The following is a 24,816-nucleotide window of genomic DNA, read 5'->3' on the forward strand; positions in this document are numbered from 1 at the left end:
AGCTGATTTATGATGAATAATTCTGTAGTCTGATTTTTACTCTAATATTGGCGTATGAAGAAGGCTCCTTTTCCCTTTTATATTATCCTTGAAATGCAAAATTTCCAAAAACCTTCTATATACGTCGCCGCTTAATTGAAAAAGGAACATACCTGTCAAATTTCATGAAAATCTATTACCGCGTTTCGCCGTAAATGCGCAGCATATAAACATTTAAAAATTTAAACATTGAGAGAAATGCCAAACCGTCGTCTTGAATCTTAGACCTCACTTCGCTCGGTCAATGAAGCATTCGAAGGTTATTGTCGAATATACAAACATCAATCAATCAATAATCCTTTATTGTCATAAAACACAAGTTTTGTAACAACTACAAAGATACAATAAAAATGTATCTCCCATCATATAAGCGCAAGACAAGCCTAGGGCTCATGTGGGCATCAGCATACACAAAAAGCATCATCATATGCTTTTAGAGCTAGATAAGGATAGCGCTATCGGTTTTGTCGAATGATAGACAAGGTTAGCAACCCCAACGTTAATCAAATACTGCAATTATAACGTGGACATCAATGTAAGTCTTGTGTGATAATAATCTAGTTATGAATGAAGTCTATCAGGCAACTGAATATTGAGAACCTTGTACCTAGCTGCAAACAGTATCGGAAGCCCCACACAGGCCTTTGTAATGCAATCACCTTGTGGTCAACCCATAACAATGGCTGTCATATTTTATTCATTGAGCAACCTAATAGGTTGTCAAAAGAGCCAATGATCGAATGGCATCAATCACCGGTCGCCGCCTTTGATGCCTGCCTTTTAGGTTCTGTAGCCTAGTGTTGGTTCAGGTGTTATCGGGTTGGTGTATACGTTTATACTATAATAATTAATCTTCCTATGTAGGCCTACTATGGTGAGGTCCACGTTATAATGGCAGTGGAGAAAGATAGGAGAACAATGTTGCCGATCCTCTGTCTTGTCAATGCGTTCTATAGACGGTAGCTGATACAGGTTTATTGATGTAATATTAACTGTTCTTCCTCGTTTAAAATAATCAATTATTGACCGAGCGAAGTGAGGTCTAAGATTCAAGTCGACGGTTTGGCATTTCTCTTAATGTTTAATATTTGAATGTTTATGTTTATATGTTGCGCATTTACGGCGAAACGCGGTAATAGATTTTCATGAAATTTGACAGGTAAGTTATGTTCCTTTTTAAATTTCGCGTCGACGTATATACAAGGTTTTTGGAAATTTTGCATTTCAAGGGTAATATAAAAGGAAGAAGGAGCCTCCTTCACGCCAATATTAGAGAAAAAATCTGGTGTGGCGCACTCACACAACTTTCCTTGCCGTTATGAAAATTGATCACCTGACGCTAGTGTTCCCGCGCATCACAAGTCTACTATTCAAAGATTTGAGCTAGCTGGTGACAGGGAAATAACGCTGGAGACACACATGAGGTCTGCTATCTCTTCATAGTGAATGATTTAATAGAATCAACAATAATTTGCAATTGAATAATCACATTTTCTCGAATTTAAAGCTTATTTTCAATTTTAGGTGAAAATGTTACTGAACATTAATTGTAGAGATTTTCATGCTCAATCTACTCCACTTGATTTTTTTTGTTTCAATTGTATCTGAAGCCTGATAATTGGGAATCTATCTGCATTGCCGGGGCGGAGCTCCTGAAATTTTTACATATATGAGACTTGTGGCAGTTGATAGAGCTTATCGATGACTATTTTAGGTATGAATTTGATCAAAATCGTTGGAGCCGTTTCCGAGAAAATCACGAAAAACCCTGTTTTTGACAACATTTTCGCCATTTAAGCCGCCATATTGAATTGAATTTGATCGAAATTGTTCGTGTCGGATCCTTATAGTGAAAGGACCTTAATTTCCAAATTTCAAGTCATTCCGTTAATTGGGAGATGAGATATCGTGTACACAGACGCCATACACTCATACACACACACACATAAAGACCAATATTCAAAAACCAGTTTTTTGGACTCAGGGGACCTTGAAACGTATAGAAATTTAGAAATTGGGGTACCTTAATTTTTTACTTTCCTTGCCCTATTACCATAGGTAAGGAAAGTTTTGCTTTCCGAAAAAAATTAGAGTTCAGCATCAGGATTAATCAGTTACAAATATCAAAGAAAATAATATATTATATATTAAGTCATCAACATTATACTAGATCACATTAGCAAACTAGAGGAAAGAAAAGTTGTTATTTGCATCCATGTGAAATGAAACTTATCATGAAAGCATACCATGAAAAATCAAACTTACAATTAAAATTAAACAAATTAACATTTTTATTGTATTATGAAAGAAAGAGGAGAAGAACGGGAGAAAGGAGACAGAGAAGATGAATGATGCAGCTACTGGTTAGGAAAAGGAAGAGAACAAGAAGAATAATGATGAATAAAGGAATAATGGTGGACGGGAAGTGGAGTGAAATGAATAAATAGGGTGTAAAGAGAAAAGAGCGAAAAAATGAAAGTTGAAATAGGATGATGAATAAAATTATTTTGTCCTTCTATTATATTTATGCTCAAAAAACTGTACACCTACTGTATTGAATATTATGTAATCAACAGATAGACATGTTAAATTCACCTTTAACCAGTGTCTAATGTTAAGTCGGGCCTAGGCCACAAACTCAAGTTCCATCGTAAATTTGTCAAACTCTTCAAATAAGGATTCTCGTTTTTATACTGGTTTCAATTTTCGTTAGTCATCGGCCACATCGCACTCATATCATCTTTCTTTTATTATTTTTAAATCAAATAGAGGAAAATGCAATACAAATTTGTCAGATATCCCATTTTAAAGCTTCAGTTTCCTTGAAAAAGTTTCTAGTCAGAACTTGGGAATTTGGAATTATTAGGAATTATCACGCAAGTTCCTGCCCTGCATTGTTCTAGCAACTTCTATGGCTGAAAGTTTTCCTGGTGAATGAATTATTATAGCCAACATGTACATACTATGTTACCAAAGCATCATTCATATAATCATGTCATGATAGTTAACGTAGTGTTGTCCTTCAGATGCATTTCATTGGTGCGGGAATGTTGGAACTATATTCTACTAGCAGGTAGCCCGTGCTACGCAAGGGTCTGATTAAAAACTTGACAAACTGAAAACTTGACCTACTAAAATCTAGAAGAATTTCAAAATGCCTATAATCATGCTCGGTAAATTAAGAATCTATATGCAAAATTTCAAGTTAATCAGACCAGTAGTTCAGACGTGATGATTCGTAAATTTCCTATCTCGCACCTGTATGAGCCAATTCTTTCTTTTATTATACTAGCAAGTAACCCGTGCACCGTAAGGATCTAATTAAAAACTTGACAAACTGAAAACTTGACCTACTAAAATCTAGAAGAATTTTAAAAAGGCCTATAATCATGCTCGGTAAATTAAGAATCTATATGCAAAATTTCAAGTTAATCAGACCAGTAGTTCAGACGTGATGATGCGTCATTCGTAAATTTCCTATCCCGTACCTGTATAAGCCAATTCTTTCATTTATTATATTACTAGCTTACCTGGCGAACTTCGTACCGCCAAAAAGTCAATATATCTCGTGTCACACTTGACTTTATTTGGTGAATCATGAAATTTATCTGCCATCAACATTTTTATTTACATCTCAATACGGACTTCCTATGTGCTTAAAACTACCGTTTTAATACCAGCAAACATTTTTATCACAGAGTGATGTGTTTATTACAGCTGGTGTGTTCATATGTTAAATCATCACAACACGATCTTGAATCATCATGATCTTCCCGTTCTACGTTAGCCACTCGGCCGACAATTTCGAAAACATAGGTCTGTAAAATGGATTAATTGACCGAGCGAAGTGAGGTCTAAGATTCAAGTCGACGGTTTGGCATTTCTCTTAATGTTTAAATGTTTATATGTTGCGCATATACGGCGAAGCGCGGTAATAGATCTTCATGAAATTTGACAGGTATGTTCCTTTTTAAATTGCGCGTCGACTTATATACAAGGTTTTTGGAAATTTTGCATTTCAAGGATAATATAAAAGGAAAAAGGAGCCTCCTCCATAAGTCAATATTAGAGTGAAAATCAGACTATAGAATTATTCATCATAAATCAGCTGTCGAGTTGACTATAAATTGCATGCCATGACGCATGCAATTTAATATCTCAATGTAACTTGGTAAAAAATTAGCAGCTGTGTAGACTATAAATGGCATGCCTCATTGAATGCAATTTTTATGCACTATTAAATAGGATGCAAAGAACTTATCTCGTCTGGGCGCCTTCTGGTTTTCTCGCGTTAAATTCCGGAAAGCGTTATATGATAATTAAATCTTGTGTAAGCATGATCTGATCAAATAAATAGTTAGTGTATCAGTGTGGATGTGCTTATGGTTTGGGACTTCGTTATAACTGCGCGAGGTCTACTGTTCACAGAACTCAGTATTCTCATCCACAAGTACCTGATTGAAACTATAGACCTTATGGAAATACAGCAATAGACTGGCTTCTCCACACATCTGTGTAATCTCTTGTCAGCTGATTTATGATGAATAATTCTATAGTCTGATTTTTACTCTAATATTGGCGTATGAAGGAGGCTCCTTTTTCCTTTTATATTATCCTTGAAATGCAAAATTTCCAAAAAACTTTATATATATACGTCGACGCACAATAATTGAAAAGTGAACATACCTGTCAAATTTCATGAAAATCTGTTACCGCGTTTCGCCGTAAATGCGCAACATATAAACATAAAAACATTTAAACATTAAGAGAAAAGCCAAACCGTCGACTTGATACTTAGACCTCACTTCGCTCGGTCAATAAATATTGATTTGATTTACCGTCTATAATACATTTTTTTGAATGTGCGGTTAGAAATAATTTTATTATTGTTTTCAATATTTATAGAAATACAATAGTATAGTAATGTTCCACAGTGTTGTAATGTTATACGTATTGTCACAGATAAGACAAATAGTTACTTTGGTAGATATGTGTTATTGTATATAGTAATAGCAAAGAAGTCTTGTAGTTACAAATTACAGTACTATAATTACTCATTCAAGTTTGGAGATGCCACTGTAATGTAGTGAAACTTGGGATTTCTCTGTCCATTGTTGTTTATAGACAGAGCTTCCTATAATTTATCACTTAAACTACTAACTCACTCTAACTCTACAGTGAAGCCCTCGTTATAATGTCAGTATATATGACATTCTACTCATAACGTTAGTATAAACATTGATGTTGCTGTCCTCGTCTGTCATTCAACAAAACAAATAGCACTATCCTTTTCCAGCTCCGTGAGAAAAAATATCTTGACTAATAAAATGTGATTGATTATTTTAAACAAGAATGAACACTTGGATTGATTATTGACCGAGCGAAGTGAGGTCCAAGTTTCAAGTCGACGGTTTGGCATTTCTCTTAATGTTTAAATGTTTATATGTTGCGCATTTACGGCGAAGCGCGGTAATAGATTTTCATGAAATGTGACAGGTATGTTCCTTTTTTAATTGCGCGTCGACGTATATACAAGGTTTTTGGATATTTTGCATTTCAAGAATAATATCAAAGGAAAAAGGAGCCTCCTTCATACGCCAAATTAGAGTAAAAATCAGACTATAGAATTATTCATCATAAATCAGCTGACAAGTGATTACTAATGTTAACTTTGGTGTGAACGCAGCTTTACAATGGTTTCAAAGATTTAAAAGTATTTGAGACAACATAATTTTAGTGTAAAGGTTAAAAACCAATATAATGGAGTTACCATTTGCAACTTACAGCTGATGATGAGTGAGCACACACGAAAGCATGCTCCTGTGAAATATTAATTTTTATTAAAATAAAGTTGATTTTTGACAAAAAATTTTAAAGTTGATTTTAAGTCTCTTCAATTATGGAAAAGTTCCAAAACATCAATATTCACTCTACAAACTTGATTAAAAACCGATATTTTGTTTTTGTTGAGGGTGATGCCAAATATTCTCTTGGCTCGTCTTTTGCTAATGAGGAGGAATATTACATTTGAGTAAAACGACCTAAAGATCTAGGTGAGCTCCGAATATTGGGAAGCAACCTTCAAAGAGATAATCCACTCAATTTCGTTTAAACGTTCATGAATAGCTCTTAAAAATCCTTCAATTACTGATCAAATTATAGTTGTATAAACCCCAGTAATTGATATGAATAACTTACCTGTTATAAGGTACATTTCCGTCATTAAAATGTTGAATTATTCATCTGTATTGTTTCTTCGTAGCGGCTATTTTCTAGTCTTGACAAAGATTGATCCTGATTTGTAATACAGTTGCTTGGTTGTCGATAGAACGTTATGTAATGCATTCACATGACAAGCATTATAATTTCACTTTTATTTGAATACTAATTGGTAGAGACAGACAGGTTACAAGTGATAGCTTTGAAATAATTATGACAGGTAGGCCTAGTTACAACTCACAGGTTACTGACAATCGTTTGCATATTTCCAGTTCTAAATATGTCTAATTTTCATGTCCAATTTTGTTGTATCTAAATTGGAAATGTTGTAAATTTCATTCAGTATTCGAGTTTATTCAAATTTTTTAAAGCGGTTGTTTCTGTGGTCGCGCTTAAATCGGTCTATCTTATCGCTCAGATAAAAGACATGCGTCTGCTACTCCCATTCTAGTGGACTAAACTTGTGGTGAACTGACGACCTTACTGAATTGTATTTATGATATTGGAAATCTCTCCGGTGGTTCGGAACTCACCTAAAGCCGTAGTCCCCTTCATCCCTCATCGACATCCTTCACATTATCCATGCACAAGCCTAGTGTACATGTGGGAATCAACCTCAAGCCTCAACATTTGACGTTCCCATATCCTATTATATTAAGCGAGCAATTTCTGTATTTATATATCTGGTTATTATTATATCTGGCTATTTCTATATCTGGTTATTTTTATACCTGGTTATTTATGTTTAACGGATCTCGAAAACAGCTCTAACGATTTTCACGAAATTTGGAACATAGTAGGTTTATGATATAAAGATTCGATTGCTCTAGGTCTCATCCTTGGGGAAACTCGCTGAACGACATTCATCCTTGCCTGAAACAGCTGTGGATAGTAAAAAAGTGAGTATGTAAAAAATCAAAATATCGCATCCCCGAAATTCATAAGATGACGTATAGCCAGCTGTGAAATATAAACACGATCATTTTAGAGAATTGTGTTCTGTCACAGCCTACTATAGATGGATATCTATCTATCTTATCTAAAGTAAGCCATGGTTCTTTTTATCAACTAGTAGTTCTGGGAACAGTAGACCTCACGCAGTATTCTCATCCACAAGTACCTGATTAATACTATAGACCTTATGGAAATACAGCAATGGACTGGCTTCTCCACACATCTGTGTAATCACTTGTCATCTGATTTATGATGAATAATTCTATAGTCTGATTTTTACTCTAATATTGGCGTATGAAGGAGGTTCCTTTTTCCTTTTATATTATCCTTTGAAATGCAAAATTTCCAAAAACCTTGAATATACGTCGACGCGCAATTGAAAAAGGAACATACCTGTCAAATTTCATGAAAATCTATCACCGCGTTTCGCCGTAAATGCGCAACATATAAACATTTAAACATTAAGAGAAATGGCAAACCGTCGACTTGAATCTTAGACCTCACTTCGCTCGGTCAATAAATAAAAATAACGAGCGAAGCTCGGGGCCCCGATATTGTATACTTATAGGAATAGACTTTATTCCATGATAAGTAAAGTCTTTATCAAAAGTATCAAAGTCAAATTTGTTACTAAAGAATAATGTGATAATTATTTTCTATCAAATCAAGTTTGCTGAGTTGGATTCAATTAGTTATCTCAATCCCAGTATCTATTTAGGAAGGATCTTGCTGGTTAAACATTAATGATATTGATACCATTAAAGCGGAAGAGATATCTAATTTTTTCAAAGATATCACAGAACGTGATCTTCACCGTTTATTTTATCACGATATCGTGCCATTGTTTCTTCCTAATAGATGACAAATCATTTTTTATAATTGACAAGAACATTATCTGATATTGATTCATCCATCAATCACGACAGGAATGTATATCAAATACTGTTTGACACTTAGAGTAGGGCCGTTTGCACAGTATAGATTGCTAAACTCGATTAAGTTAATCGAGTTTAAGTTAATCCGAAGTTTAAACTTGAATCGGTTTTCTCAGTGCATTTACTAATCCAGTTTAAGTTAAACTAGTTTAGCGTTAAGTTGGTAATAGAATGTCCTGATTTTTACAGGAAATTTGTTATTTGTTTACAAACCATCAGTAATTTGAGGTTATGTAGCTACTATTTTAGTATTTTCTTGTTCTTGTTCAAAATCCACTGAGTTGTAAGCTGTACGGTTCTAAAAGTGAAAAGCGATCAAGAAATTCTTTGAAAAAATATGTTTAGTTGGCACCAGAAAATATATTTTAGAATGTAAGATAAAATAGTTATTTTGCTACGCTTGAATCTACTATGGTCTTCCTCGTTTATTAGAAATCTCTCGAAAGCAGTATCTCATTTATGTGTTATTAAATACATGTTTTCGAATCGAAGACCACTGTTAAAAATTGTCTTATTTTCTATCAAGTGGTTATCCAATCAAAATAATAGATTGACAGTTGCTGTACTCGAGCAAAACCGTTAAAAAAATTCTCTATCTCATAAATTTAAATTATTTGTTTTTTGCCCAATTTTTCTCAGTTTCAAAATTTCTTCGCAGTCATCTTTATCAATCGCATTAAAAACTTCTATCAATTCCTCCATTACAATTATTTTTACATTCAAATAATGATTCACTATAACCTCAATTAATAATAATTATCGTCTACAGAAGCATTAAAAACAACCGTCGAAAAATAATTTACTCTAAGCTGTTTCCCCATCAAATCTTTACAGATGTCAAGTTAATCCAAATTATTTGGTTTAAACCTCCTGCTTTGGAGGTTTAAACTTTCCCAGAGTTTAAACTCAATACAGAATTCAAACTGATACTGTGCAAACGGAATTTTAGTTTAAACCAAAAAAAATCCAGATTTGGTTTAAGCTTTAGCTTAAACTTACACTGTGCAAACGGCCCTTAGAGTACTATAGAAATCGTATTGAACAGGATATAAATGTAGTTTACAAATCCATAAATCGTTCTTGTTTTTTAAATATAACATTTTAGATAGAAAGATTTATTGTCTGTATCTTGTAGGATAAGATACATTAAAGCAGAAGCTATTCAGATAGCACTTGACTGATAAATTCTTGATAGTCATGATACACATTTTGCCAGCGTTATGCAGCATGTATCATAGTTCAATAAATTGATCTACAATTTGTTTTATCTCCACAAGCTAGGTGTTCACTTAGACATGTTTCATGCTATAGGCGTGAAATGAGTGAACTAATGACTTTTTATCAGGAGAGGAAGACAACTTTATAGATTGCAGGGTTATAGTTTTGATTCTTCTATATTAATAGGCATGTCATTCGAATTTAATTTTGAATAATTATTGTGGTGGTGAGTCCTCAGTGGTGCATTGTACGGTGAAGGTAGGGCAAGGAATCATTCATCCTCTGCTAAAAATATGTGGTATTTATTTTACCCTTCATATTTATCACTTTTGTAATAGCAGGAGTGCTAAAAATGCTCATTCTATATTTTTGGTCAATCATTATTGAAGAGAATTTTATCACGTGACTACTCTGTTGTAGTGTATTGTCAAATTGGTTTTTCTAACTTTATTCTTTTTTCAAGTTAGCTTTTACAGTTTCAATAGCAATAAAACAACTTTTCCTATAAAAGTAAATTTCATCTGCTTCAAAGGGTGTCGATTGAATAATTGTACTTTTTAGTCATTCTCATTCTTACAATTTTTTCATTGATGAAATTCTCAGACTAGAAAAACGTCATTGTTAATTGGTGTTCGAAATTAGACAATAATTACAATTTCAGCACATGACCATTTTTGACAACTAACTACGAGTAGTTTATGTACTGCCGCATTCTCATTGTCATTGTCATGACCGTATCAAGGACATTGATGAAATTTACTCCGGAATCGTAATATTGGCCAAAAAATTGCTTATTGCAATTTTTTATAGACTCCACTCTTTGTGAATCATTTACGGCTGAATCTTTCGTTATCTAATGCATGTTATCCTCAATAGAGAACGCTCTATTTCCAATTATTCTAATCACCTTACCAAAATGATAATAAGTCATTCCTTTTCCCGGATTGATGACACGGAATCAATTACCAATTACTATAGGCATACCACCAGTTTTTTCGACGAATTCTGCTTGAATATTCCCCACTATTGAGCACTATATTTCCTACAATAATTATCTTCTTATTTTGAAAAACAAAATTTTGTTGTAAATCATCAAAAGATAAAAATGTTATTCATTCAACATTCATTCAAATAAGATCAAGTTTTTCTAAAGTTCAATGTAACTGTTTGGATAAATAATACTGTTCATACCATTAGTGTATATAACAATAACCAATGTCTGCCTCAATCAATAGTGTATGTAACGATGATTTGACCTTGAATATGATCAATTCCTATTGAATTTTTTAATTGAAGTATATTGGAAGATTTGAATTGGTGGATGTAGATTTTCAAAACACTTTTTAACTGTTAACATCAGACCTATTCACAAAAACTATTTATTTGAACGAGTCTTTCCCCCTATTAGGTCAAGGTCAAGGTCATTAGTGCTTATAATCTATACCATAATAAAGGAAAGAACTGCCTTATACACGTACGGGATAGGAAAATTATGTTTGACGCATCATCACGTCTGAACTACTGGACTGATTAACTTGAAATTTTGCATGTAGGTTCTTAATTAACCGAGGATGGTTAGAGGCCTATTTTTAATTCTTCAAGATTCCACTCTGTCAAGTTTTCAGTTTGTCAAGTTTTAAAATAGACCCTAGCGGAGCACGGGTTACCTGCTAGTCATGTAATAAAATACTAGTGTTTCTACTACCTTAGAGAAACGATAGCATAGATATCCCATGGTATAGGGCGTTTATGTCGCAAGTTTTACTGTTATCCCAAGCCGATAGTTCAAATAGTTCTTTCCTATACAGCTGTGTGACGCTGGTAGTCTTTCAAATAGTGCCGTTCATACACTATCACCCCAACAAAACAATGACAATAATCGACAGTAATCGGCTTGAGATAACAGTAAAAGTTGCGACATAAATTCTCTATACCATGGGATATCTACTTACGCTATTGTTTCTCTATGCTACTACTCAGTATTTATTTATTTTATTTATTTATCATTTTACAATCAACTTAAGGACAAAGAAACAGACTACAGTCCAAAACTTCTTTTCATCCCAATTTCATAAAATAAATTGTGCAAATAAAGGTTATGTGCGACTTTCCATTATTCACTAATTTCCACATTGAAACAAAACACAAACACTTGAAACAATTAATTTTGAATTTAGAAAGATTAAGATCGGAATTGATAACAAAATTTCTTCTACTTACCACTCAAAACAGCTGTAAAATAAATATTAATTTGAAATATTTTGTTCCGAAGATTAAAACAATCTTCACAACTATAGTTGCAAGTATTATCAATATCAGTATTGCAATAATTTGAAGTTTCTTCCAAAATCTCCCAAGTTTATTTATTTATTTATTTTTTTATTTATTCATATGCAAATACAATTCAGGTAAAAACAACAGGCATTTGCCCAAAACTGCTTCAAACCTTATTTGGAATACACAGTCTAAAGGTTATGCTACTTACGTAACTTAAATGATAATTCGTACATAATTTTGAGTCCAAAAAATGTATCTACTACAATTTTGAATTTATTAGATTGATCAATTTCCAAATACGAATCCAAACAAAACTCCTCCTTCACAATTGCAAAAAAATATTGAAAATTTCACTCAAATCCACAAACTCATGTAAACATCTTACAGTTATGCAACTACATGTAACCTCTAAATTGATACCTCTTTATAGAAAACACGGAAATCATTGAAATTAAAACCACTATTGGAATTATTGAGTTTGAATTGGAATTCACTTGAATCTGTCTGCATTATTTGAATGGGAAGCATTAATGTTATTTATAAGGAATAACTGACAGTTTGAAGTGAATGTTACTACAGACGTCACCACGTGTTTTTTTGGCGGGTTCTTTTTATGGCGGGCAATAACTTTTGAAGTTGATTGAATTGTTTCACCGTGAAGCACGTCGGAAATAGGCTGACTTTATTTGAGATTTTTGAAACGTTTCAGTTACGTAAAGATCGGCTCGATTCTAATTGGAATCAATTTTTGATAATGTCGTAATATTGATACAGTTCCTAGTACTGCACTAGTATGTGTGCTTATTTGTTTCATCAGTGTTCAGTTGGATTAGAATGATAAAGTTTGATTAGAATGATTCATAAATCTGCTATGGAGACAGATCAGGCTTCAAATTCAAATTCAAATTTATTCACACTCATAAATACATATACAGAAACCAAATAGAGTCTAGCTTGACAAATACAACAATAATCCATCTAAAATTTAATAATAGATTGTAAGTAATAGTATATAATATAATATTAATGTGAACAATAACTGCTCACAAAGTGCTAATATAGGATGAGCCCATATTTGATGAACATTTTTCTAGTATCGCTGGTTAATAGTTGAAATAAATATTTTTCAAGCAGCATTATAGTCCAGTCACTATATACATTGGTGCTTGCAATTTATATTGCAGTTCTGTTTTTTTATTAACTTATTTGGATACATGAGAGAATTCCAGAACAAATTCCTTCATGCAAAATTTCCTTGTGCTAGATACAGAGTGGCCCAAAAACCTCGTATTTTCGGTTCATTTCCGAGTTTACAGCTATTTCTGCCCAATCTCGTTATCGGACAGAAAAATTTGCTCTCGCCTTTTTGAAGATTATAAAATTTTGAATAAAATGAGATCATTCGGAACTCTCTATCTTCAATGAGTAGACTACTGAGTTATGAGTGAAATTTGAAGAAAACATTAATTTTGATGAATTTTAGTTTTATTTTTTCAAGTAAGTAGGCTAATCGGACAGAAAAAATTTCTTTCTCTTTTTTTTACATGATGAATTTATGAATTAAATGAGATCATTCGGAAATCTCTATCTCCAATGAGTACCGAGTTATGATTTTTCAAAAATTAGTAAAATTTAAAGAAAAAATCAATTCTGATGAATTTTAGTTTTTGATCAACAATATCTTCCGATTGTTACCATCTAGATGTATAATTCAAAATGGGTGTATTTTTGTGCTCTACAACATGAGATCAGGTGACAACAATGCTCCTTGTATTGTGAAAAACACCTAATTCTCAGCTTCAATCATCATCACCAACTACATTGCCCTCACATTGATATTTCGCACAATGATATGAGTTCATGAGATTATGTTCTATGAGAATCACCCGTTAGATGCACTTCATTTCAGTATCTCCTAGTGGAGAGGCGCACATATTACTGGATTTGGCAGAAATAGCCGTAAACTGGAAAATGAACCGAAAATACGAGGTTTTTGGGCCACTCTGTATCTAGCACAATGAAATTTTGTATGAGGAAATCGGTCCTGGACTTCTCTCATGTATCCAAATAATATATTAAAAAATCAGAACTACAATATAAATTGCAAGCACAGCCCCTTTTTATGTCTATGTTGACTGGACTGACTATTACAAAATATATTGTTTCGAAGATTCAATCTCATCCAGAAAATTAGGTACAAATGGTTGGTATATAATTATGAAATTGATATATAAATATGAGTAATGAATTTGTATTAAAAGAATCAATAAACTGAAGAGTATATCTAATCCTTTGGTAGAGAGTTAGTGGGGAGGATATTTTTAATATTCTTTCCGAAGAATGGACATTGATATGTCCAAAGCTCCGCCAATTTATGTAGATGCATAACAATATGATTATTATCTATAGTTATTATATTACAAATTGCTTTTCATATCATATACAGTTCAATAATTATTTTCTTAGCCTATATTATGTAAATTCATCTATAATTTTGCTGTATTGTAAGCTATTGTATATAAGTGTATAAGCCAGTATATATTGTAATCTACATAAATAAAGTACTCAATCAATCAATCAATCAATCAATCCTTGAAGGTAAGAGGAAGAAGAAGAAGAAGAAAAAAGTTGAAATTGAGAGTGGAGAAGTAAAAAGGTTTCTGCACCAGAATATATAAATATGACGATACAGTATTTTTCTCAGCTGTGAATGAGTCCTTTCTGAATTCTAGACTTGTGCTTCAGTGTTGGAAGGATAATGATGAATGTGAAAATAAATTTAATATAAATCATGAACATGAAAATAAGATTATGAATATATTGGAAAATGATTGATGAAATTACAAAGTGTAATTTGCTCGCTCCCAATAATTTTTTCTCATTTGTTTCCAATTAATTTTTCTTTATTAATTGATATTGAGTTGAATCTGCTTGAATGCGTTTGTAACGATTTCGTAATTTAAAAAGTGAGTGGGATTAGAGTTTTTCGTGAAAGCATGATATTATGAATACTCGTTCAATAAGCGTGGGAGAAATATATATGACAGAAATAGATTAGATTAGACTTTAGTTCGTTATTCATGCATCTTACAATATATATATATATATACTGGCTACAGATGGAAATAAATTGGAAGATGCATTTGTTCAAATGCTAATTAATGAATATTCATTATTAAATGAAAATCCCAATTAAATACTGTAAATCACCCCGAAGACTTCTGCTACTGCAAATATTGACAACAGGGTAAACAGCTAGATGGAAATTCGGCATACAAAATTCAGTTCATATACTGGCTCATACACAAATTTACATTTAATAGAAGTATAATTAACTAGCCGTCAGGCTCGCTTCGCTCGCCATATCCGTCTAGCCAGGGGGCTCCGCCCCCTGGACCCCCGACTGGATCGTCCAAGAATGAGATCAGCAGGCTCCTTCGCTCGCCTGCATTTTTCATTTGGGCATTTTTATCATATGTTAGGACAATCCAGTCGGGGGTCCAGACTAAACGGCTGGCTAAACGGATATGGCGAGCGAAGCGAGCCTGACTGCTAGTAATTTAATATTCCCAGGATTGAAGTAGCAGTGACCAATCAATTTCTCCGCGATAAATGCATTTAAATCTTCAACTTGGTGCCAACCTAACAAAGTCAACTCAACTTAATGCCAACCTGACAAAATTATTAATTTAGTTGCCAGTTTACAACTGTTTCGAAGAGAGGTACTCTATCTAGATTATAGTTCTATAGTGACATATGATATGGAAATTTCAATTATAATTAAGAGATTGGGAGAAGAAGAATGTACATGCTAAAAGACGAACTTTAAACCCTTAAAAACAACCCTTAGAGTTAAAATATTGCCAAAAGATTTCTTAGTGCGCCTCTAAAGGGCCAAATGAACATACCTACCAAATTTGAACGTTTTTGGTCCGGTAGATTTTTAGTTATGCGAGTGAGTGAGTGAGTGAGTGAGTGAGTCAGTCAGTCAGTCAATCAGTGAGTGAGTGCTATTTCGCTTTTATATTTATATAGATATAGATAGATGATTCAACGAATTTTCCAAAGTATGAAAATTTATTTATCAGAATAAAGATTGAATGCAATAATTTGAATAACGATCATACAATATTGTATTATATAACTACAACATGAATCGGCGGTGTTTCAACGAATAATAATATTGTTGAATCTCTGTAAAGGATATAGATTAATATCCTTCCCATCAACACACGACCGGGAAAGAGAGAAAGAGAGAGCAAGAGTGTGAGTGATAGAATGAGACAAATTATGATAGAGTGAGAGAGTGTGGAAAGCTTTTTCTAGTTCTCCCTACGTTTACTCTCTCTGTCTACAGAGACAACTTTTTGTTCTCAGGAAGGCAGAAACGGGAAACAATAGGACAGTTGGAAACTCTCGTATTCTCAGTGTTAGACTCAAGCTCCCAGACAACAAAAACAGAATTATTATTAATTTGTAGTACAACGTTTATGTGTCTGTGTTTCTGAGATTTGTTCAGTTTTGTGTTCAGCTTTCATAAGATAATCTCACCACTTCTAATTATTGTCAGTATTGGTTGCGTGGGAAAACATGGATATTATTTATGAGAAATACTGACAGAATGAAAATAATGAATTTTAGTAAATGAGCTTAAAGCTAAGAGAATTAAATAATAATTAACTTAACTAATTTAGCTAATTAAAGAATTAAATTAGCTTTAATTTCTTTTAAAGCTAAAAGAGTTTTCGCCGCACTTGGATGTAATGAGCTGGTTTTCGTGCGTCATATGGAGGCCGAAAATGATTGTTTTCTGACCAGGCCGGTAAAAGTTTTACGGCCCTAGGGCTGTAAAATAACCTTAAAGTCAGCTGATTCTGATTTGATGTGAACGTGTTTACAAAATGGTTTATGAAACAGAATCAGTTTATTCTTCTAGAATTGAATAAGTATTCTGCAATAAGATACTATCATTTTATTTGGATGAATAAAATACAGATAAGATATATATTATAAACTATTCAAATTCGATTTTTCAGAGTAGGATAGAACTTTCAACCTAAACTTCCGAAGTCAACGACAAAAAGCATTGTTGACGTTGACATTCAGATTGGCCAAATTTCAAGTGTGCTAAAACAGCTGATCAAAAAACTTATCATTATTTGTGTTTATTATTCAAGAATCAAAACATTTATAATAATTATAATCTTATTGTCATTTGGAAGAATAAAAAATATAAACTCAACCTCTTACATAATTGAACATAATCTTTATGTTATTTAGACAAATCAGAATAAAAAAAAATTCTTGGACAATTTCCTGATATTCAGATTACCTCAGATTTGCTAGAGCTATGACCTTCCTGTTTTGCTTTCGGAAGTGCCTAATAAACAATTATTCTTATATTGTTTATTTTTCTGTGTGGCGAAAAATAACGTTCTCACCATGGGCAAAAATGTTTTCCGGCTCGAAATCGGTTTTCTAGTCCGAGGGCGTTTTCAAGCCGGAAAAGTCTCATTTTCAGCCCTAGGTGCGAAATATACTATTGTCTTCTTTGGAAGCTTTTCAGAGGTTTTTCGTCTTCTTTGGAAGCTTTTCAGAGGTTTTTCGTCTTCTTTGGAAGCTTCTCAGAGGTTTTTCATAGGGGTGGTAGTGTATAGAGAGAAGGTGGGGGGTGTATAAAAATTAAAGAGTCGCCGGAGTTCTGCCTGCCATGAAAACCGCCACTCACCCAAAAAATGGTCAGTTTTTACGGACGCGACCAAAGTGGAACAGTGAAAGACAAACTGGGTCTATTCCTATTTTACATCTATCATTATTTGGCAGCACTGAACCTGTATCCCTCTTAGTTTGTAGTAACATGGAAAAGGCTGAAAAGTAAATAGGCCTATTAAAAGTGTTCATTTTAGGAGTTATCATCATCTTTAGTAATATTCTTAAATTGGGGAATTCCATCATATTCAGGGAATCAAATTTATGAAAACATAATGTTAATATCATTTTTTCTTAAATCTCCTCCTAGTATCTAACTGTATTAGAACAAAACTAAGATATTTATAGGCTCAGATCAGAGAAGGTGGTCAATTTGGGTTAGGTTGTGCTTGTGCATGCGGATGTGGAGTCACGTGGAGTGTTGTTGTAGCCTCGAGCCGCGTGCAAGGAATTGTACTTTCAGTTTTAAATTCAACTTCAATGATTATAATAAGATTCAAAATATGTGGTGGATTTCCGCGAGTAAACCAAGCTTGTCGTCGTCCCAGTATGACGAAATAGCCCAATTTGTCTCATTTTTTTTGTGGTGGTTTTTTGGCTGGCGATTCTCTGCGACCCCAAATTGAAGGAGTGATAGTGTATGAAGGGTGTGGGTATAAATGAATCTCATTGAGGGACATGTTTTTTCGGAAGATTTTTTAGAGGTTTGGGGTTTGGGAGTGGTAGTGTATAAATGTTGTTGGGTGGGGGGGTTGGAGAGTGTTGATGGGGAAGAGCGTCTGTCTTGTTCTATCTTTTACTCTATTACTTTCATCTTTGGTCCATCTTTTTTACTCTCCATCTTCACTTGAAGTCTATTCAAATTCAATTTATTTAATCATTCAGAATTATACACAACTTTCAGAGGAATACCACAGGCTTACGGCGGAAATGGTTTCAATTCTAATTCATACAACAGTCTTTAGTAAGATACATGAAGGTGGTTTAATGGTTTAGGGGATAAATTTGTGGGAAAATGAGAAGGAGAGGGAAGGATGTGTGAAAAGAGAGGAGAAAGTAGGGTGAAAAGAGAGAGTTTAGTGGAGGAATTTGGGCCGAATCTTGTTTTTGCGTCTGTGACACAGATTCCAGGTGTGTGGTGGCGCACCCTGAGTGAATCGATTTGCTCTGGGGGTGTCGGCCCTCTACCCTCTCCCCCCGCCACACACAAATTGGGGGACCCTTCCTGCTTTTGGGGTGCAACACCTCCCCCGAAACCTCCCTCTCCCTCAGACCCTGGAAGTTGGGCCTTAACAGCATCTCAGCCCTGGACCTAGAGAATTGTGTGCTCCAACTTTCATCTAACTCAACCTGGAAACGATACAAGCTTTTTATTTAGAAAGTGTTTGATTTATGGATTTCCCCTCCATATTTCTTGTTGCTTGTTGGTGGAACTTAATGAGAGTTGTTTGATATAATGGTTTATTTTAATGATATTTTCAAAGTAAAAACATAGAAATCGTTCTATAAACAATACGTTAATCAATCTGCTAAAAACTGAGATCTAGTGACCTGCTTCAGATACTTTAGTAATATTCAAAAATACTTGTCTATGCATTATATAATCAGATAATATATGTTCCTTAGAGCATAGAATAAACAATTTTTTTGTATAGGTTTTCTCTGCTCAGAGTTAAAAGGGCTTAAGTTTGAAACTGCTGATTTTACAGGAGAGTATAAAAAGTAATTCCCAGCAAGGGCTAAAAGGGCTGAAGCCCTATCAGGATTACACTTACATCTGAATTATATTGGACTCACGCTGTTTCAGTTATCGGACTTACTCTTCAGCTCTGGTTGTCTTGAAAACTATCAACTGTATAGGACTTATTTTATCATGAATCTATAGAATTCGAAAAACTGAATATGACCCACTGAAGAATATAATTTTGTCTTAAAAAGGACTTACGCTCCTCTAGCTTGGAGGAGACTTGTTCTATATCATTTGTGATATTCATTTATGTAATCAAGAATATTACTTTCAATTCAATTTCAATTTATTAAAAACACACAAAACAAGAAAAAACAAAATTACAAAGAATTATGAAACCAATAAAACACAATAAAATGTTACAAATATAAAAAACCATGGGCTTTGTGGTTGGGTGTGTTGGAGAAGAGAAAAAAAGAGAGGAAGATACCTAGCCAACTATGGTTTCCCATGTAATAGGCAGGCAAAGAAGAGAAGAGAAGTAATGAGGGAAAAGGTAAGGGAGAAATGGGGGGAAGAAAGAAAACAGAGGAATAGGTACTCAAAATAAAGGTAAGCGAGTCCACTGAAAAATGAAAAAACAATGCTGGAGCAGAAATCTCGAGTCATATATCTAAATGGAAGAAGAAATTACTGTATGTCCAGTTTTTTATATCCAGTTTAATTTTTCCGCTGGTCTTATTGTCCATGAGGTTTATTATTTTAGTACCTATGTAAATTAACTGCCTCCTTATACATTCAATATTAGTGTTATAGGTTACATATTTGTTAGCAGTGGCCCTTAGATTATAATAATTAAGTGTAGAGTTTATTGTGAGAGGAAAATCGGATCTATATTTTATTAAATACTCAATTACGGTTTTTATGTATAATTGACGTATAGTAATGACCTCAAAATCACTAAAAACTATATCCGTTGGATAGAGCCTGGGTTTGCTTAATATAGTTTTAATTATCAGTTTTTGTGCTACAAATAATTCAGCAATATGACAGTTGAAACAGCCTCCCCAAACAACTATGCCATACTGCAGAATTGACTTGACTAGAGCATGATACATCATTTTCAGGTGGTTCTTATTAAGAATTCTGTTAACTTGATAAAATTTAAAAGATAAATATCTAATTTTTCTACATATGTATTTAATATGAACATCCCATTTAAATGGGATGCATATATGGGATGCAATCAATACTAATGATGCATTATAACTATTACAATATAATAATAATAATAATGATTACTTCAAGCTGCTGATAATAATTTGGGGACCTGGTTCATAAAATGTAGTAACAATTTTGATATTATTGAATTGGAAACAATAAAAAATTTTTTTCGTAATGATAGGCTACATGGAAAAATCAGATTTGATAAAATTGAAAGTCATTTGCTATACAAAAACTGCAGACGGCAGAATGCATAGACACTAGACAATCAATATTTCATTACCTACTTCGATGAACTTCATATTGTCTCTTCTAATCTAATCACCAAATCAAATCTAAAACCCCATTGAATTCGGATCATACACCCTGATTGACAAAATGGATTTGTCCTTTAGAAAACCACTGTAAACTTTCGACCAATCAGTTGTTGTTTGTCTCACACTTTCATTCCCGAGAATGAACACGGTCTCGATTGGTTGAAAGTTTGACGCAAAATGGCGCTGTGGCTTATAGTGTGATATCTGTCGACCAATGACAGAGGAGTAGTCATACCAGAGCTAGTCGCATGTGATTGGTCGAATGATTGCAGTGGAATAATTGCATATAGTGCCATCGTTTACTGGTAGATAGCAGTCAAACTGACCATCCAACTACGAATTTAATCTAATCAGAGAGTTCTCAGGTAATTGCACCTTTCTTATTTTCTGAATACAGTATACTGTATCCTATATGTCTCGTTATAATATCGTTTGCCAATAGACATCAGTCAGTTTTAAATTGTATCTAATTGAAGAGGTTTTGTGAATATTCATATCTGTTTATTATTCTCTGGGTACAGTCAATTCAAAATTGAATCTAATGAAAAGTTTCTGTCAATATTGATATCTGTTTATTCTCCTCTGAGTACAGTCAATTCAAAATTGAATCTAATGAAGAGTTTTGTCAATATTGATATCTGTTTATTTTTCTCTGGGTACAGTCAATTCAAAATTGAATCTAATGAAGAGGTTTTGTCAATATTGATGTCTGTTTATTCTTCTCTGAGTACAGTCAATTCAAAATTGAATCTAATGAAGAGGTTTTGTCAATATTGATGTCTGTTTATTATTATCTGAGTACAGTCAATTCAAAATTGAATCTAATGAAGAGGTTTTGTCAATATTGATGTCTGTTTATTATTATCTGAGTACAGTCAATTCAAAATTGAATCTAATGAAGAGGTTTTGTCAATATTGATATCTGTTTATTCTTCTCTGAGTACAGTCAATTCAAAATTGAATCTAATGTAGAGTTCCTGTCAATATTGATGTATGTTTATTATTATCTGAGTACAGTATTCTATTTCTTTGCATCATTCAATACATAAATAAATAAAGGTTCCTGTGAATTAATTATTTGTTCCTTGTTTTGTCTAGTTATTTGAGCTGAATATTCGATACTGTCTCTGGTGATGTAGGTACTCAATATTATAGTACGCGAGAATTATAGTATTAATGGTACTTATTAATTATAGTATTAAATTATAATATAATAAAGATGCAATGTTATTCCCTATAAACTTCGTGAACCAATATCGTATACTTTGCGTATTCACTAAGTAGCCTACTCTCATGGAATTCCAATAGTAACATTGAATTTCAATAGGAGATTCCTCTTCTCTTCCAAACATTCCCCTTATTTCCTTCCTCCCTATCTTCCCCCTTTTCTCCTCTAGACGATTTCCGTGTTATCCTCTGTTTTGTCGCTCAGAGCTTACAGTGCAGTGCGTGCCTCTAGTATTTTTCTCAGGAAAAGAGAATTCTGGAACTTCCTAGATTTCTTTTACGCTCTTTCTCACCCTATCCTATTCTCTTTCACGTTTTTCCGTCACTCTTTCACTTACTCTGAAATGTTTTCTTTGTCATTTTTCCACTTACTCCGACTCGTTTTCTCTGTCAGTCTTTCACTTACTCTAGCTAGTTTTCTCTGTCATTCTCCCATTTACTCTGATTCGTTTTCTCTGTTATTCTTTCACTTACTCTGCCTCATTTTCTCTCTCTTTCTTCCACTTACTCTGGCCAGTTTTCACCCTCATTCTCCCACTTACTCTGACTCGTTTTCTCTGTTATTCTCTCACTTACTCTGCCTCATTTTCTGTGTCTTTCTTTCACTTACTCTTTGTCATCCGTCTTTTTTCTACCATGCCTGATACCATCAATAGGTTAGAAATGGGAGGGTACATAGCATTGATATCAGGTAGGTAGTTGCAGGTTAATGTTATAGCCTAAATCACATCCAGACATGCAATCTTCACTACCTCCTCTCTTCATCGCTATTTTTCCCCAGATTCCTGTTTTTCCACGTTTTTCCTCATTCGTAACTTTTCCAACGTATCCTAGTTTTCCATGTATTTTCTTCTGATTCCTGATTTTCCACGTTTTCCCTCATTCGTAACTTTTTCAACGTATCCTAGTTTTCCATGTATTTTCTTCTGATTCCTGATTTTCCACGTTTTTCCTCATTCATAACTTTTTTATTTGATCCTTGTTTTCCTCGTTTTTGTTATTGAGCGTTCTCTGTAGTTGTTCTTTTCGATCCTCTAGTAGTTTTTCTTTCACTCTCTCCAATGTTATGAACGTTATCATATTGTTATTGATGGTTCATATTTTTGAAAATAATAAATTATACAGTATTTTATTCGTCAGGAAAATAATTTTCCAATGATTTAATAGTAAATGTTCATGATTCAATGTTTTGTTGATTGAACGTGCGTGTAGCTGCGTTTACACAAAAGTTATTAACAATAGTATATTACGCTACAAGCACAGAAAGTTAGTGTTTACGGTATGAGGATAGTTTCCCGGGTGAGGCTTGCCGAGCCCGGGAATATGTTATCCGAATACCATAGACACTTTTCTGAGAGAGTCGCATACGATATTTTTTGCCACACTACAGGTATAGCTACCGCCAAAAAGTTGGGCGGTTTCGGGGGGCTCTTGTGCGTTCCAACAGCTGATTGGTCTGTTCTATTCAAGTCATCTCTAAGCTCCGCCCTGGCTTGCAATATCTATCCGAAAATCCGATACATTAGCTCCCAATGCTAAAGACCATTTCTCTTTCACCTTTCTTAGTTCCATGTTAGCGGCCGGAAAGAAACATGTTCTGATGTCAGACGAGAGTCGTCTGCAAACAATGTCTTTCAGATCTACGTAGGGACTGGAAAACAGCTGCTTTCTGTGCAGTGTGGCGAGAAATGTCTATTTTTCCGACCTTATAGATTCTATTAGGCTGGTCACACACCGATTAGTCAAGACAAGACTAGTCACTTTCAGTCACAATACTTTACATTGCTGCTTATGACGCAACACACACTGATTTGTCTTTGCAATTAGACATGACTCCATAAGCAACTATGTGAAGTATTGTGACTAAACGTGACTAGTCTTCTCTGAGTACAGTCAATTCAAAATTGAATCTAATGAAGAGGTTTTGTCAATATTGATGTCTGTTTATTCTTCTCTGAGTACAGTCAATTCAAAATTGAATCTAATGAAGAGTTCCTGTCAATATTGATGTATGTTTATTATTATCTGAGTACAGTATTCTATTTCTTTGCATCATTCAATACATAAATAAATAAAGGTTCCTGTGAATTAATTATTTGTTCCTTGTTTTGTCTAGTTATTTGAGCTGAATATTCGATACTGTCTCTGGTGATGTAGGTACTCAATATTATAGTACGCGAGTATTATAGTATTAATGGTACTTATTAATTATAGTATTAAATTATAATATAATAAAGATGCAATGTTATTCCCTATAAACTTCGTGAACCAATATCGTATACTTTGCGTATCCACTAAGTTCTCTCATGGAATTCCAATAGTAACATCGAATTTCAATAGGAGATTCCTCTTTTCTTCCAAACATTCCCCTCATTTCCTTCCTCCCTATCTTCTCCCTTTTCTCCTCCAGACGATTTCCGTGTTATCCTCTGTTTTGTCGCTCAGAGCTTACAGTGCGTGCCTCCAGTATTTTTCCCAGGAAAAGAGAATTCTGGAACTTCCTAGATTTCTTTTACGCTCTTCCTCACCCTATCCTATTCTCTTTCACGTTTTTCCGTCACTCTTTCACTTACTCTGAAATGTTTTCTTTGTCATTTTTCCACTTACTCCGACTCGTTTTCTCTGTCAGTCTTTCACTTACTCTAGCTAGTTTTCTCTGTCATTCTCCCATTTACTCTGATTCGTTTTCTCTGTTATTCTTTCACTTACTCTGCCTCATTTTCTGTGTCTTTCTTTCACTTACTCTGCCTCATTTTCTGTGTCTTTCTTTCACTTACTCTGCCTCATTTTCTCCCTCATTCTCCCACTTACTCTGACTCGTTTTCTCTGTTATTCTCTCACTTACTCTGCCTCATTTTCTGTGTCTTTCTTTCACTTACTCTTTGTCATCCGTCTTTTTTCTACCATGCCTGATACCATCAATAGGTTAGAAATGGGAGGGTACATAGCATTGATATCAGGTAGGTAGTTGCAGGTTAATGTTATAGCCTAAATCACATCCAGACATGCA

General features: G+C 33.8%; 1 protein-coding gene across 31 annotated transcripts in view; it reads left to right on the forward strand.

Annotated features, from left to right (window-relative positions):
* Nucleotides 1–24,816, forward strand: part of LOC111053621 (glucose transporter type 1) — a 220,459-nt gene that overhangs the window by 95,490 nt on the left and 100,153 nt on the right. For 3 of the 31 annotated variants that reach the window (XM_039430016.1, XM_039430019.1, XM_039430022.1), the window contains exon 2: nt 7,089–7,157. The exons of the other annotated variants lie outside the window; for them this stretch is intronic. The gene's annotated coding sequence lies outside the window, so the exon portion shown is untranslated. The remainder of the gene's footprint in view (nt 1–7,088; nt 7,158–24,816) is intronic. 31 annotated transcript variants of the gene reach the window in all.

Source organism: Nilaparvata lugens, chromosome 6, assembly GCF_014356525.2.
Source record: "Nilaparvata lugens isolate BPH chromosome 6, ASM1435652v1, whole genome shotgun sequence".
Taxonomy (NCBI): domain Eukaryota; kingdom Metazoa; phylum Arthropoda; class Insecta; order Hemiptera; family Delphacidae; genus Nilaparvata; species Nilaparvata lugens.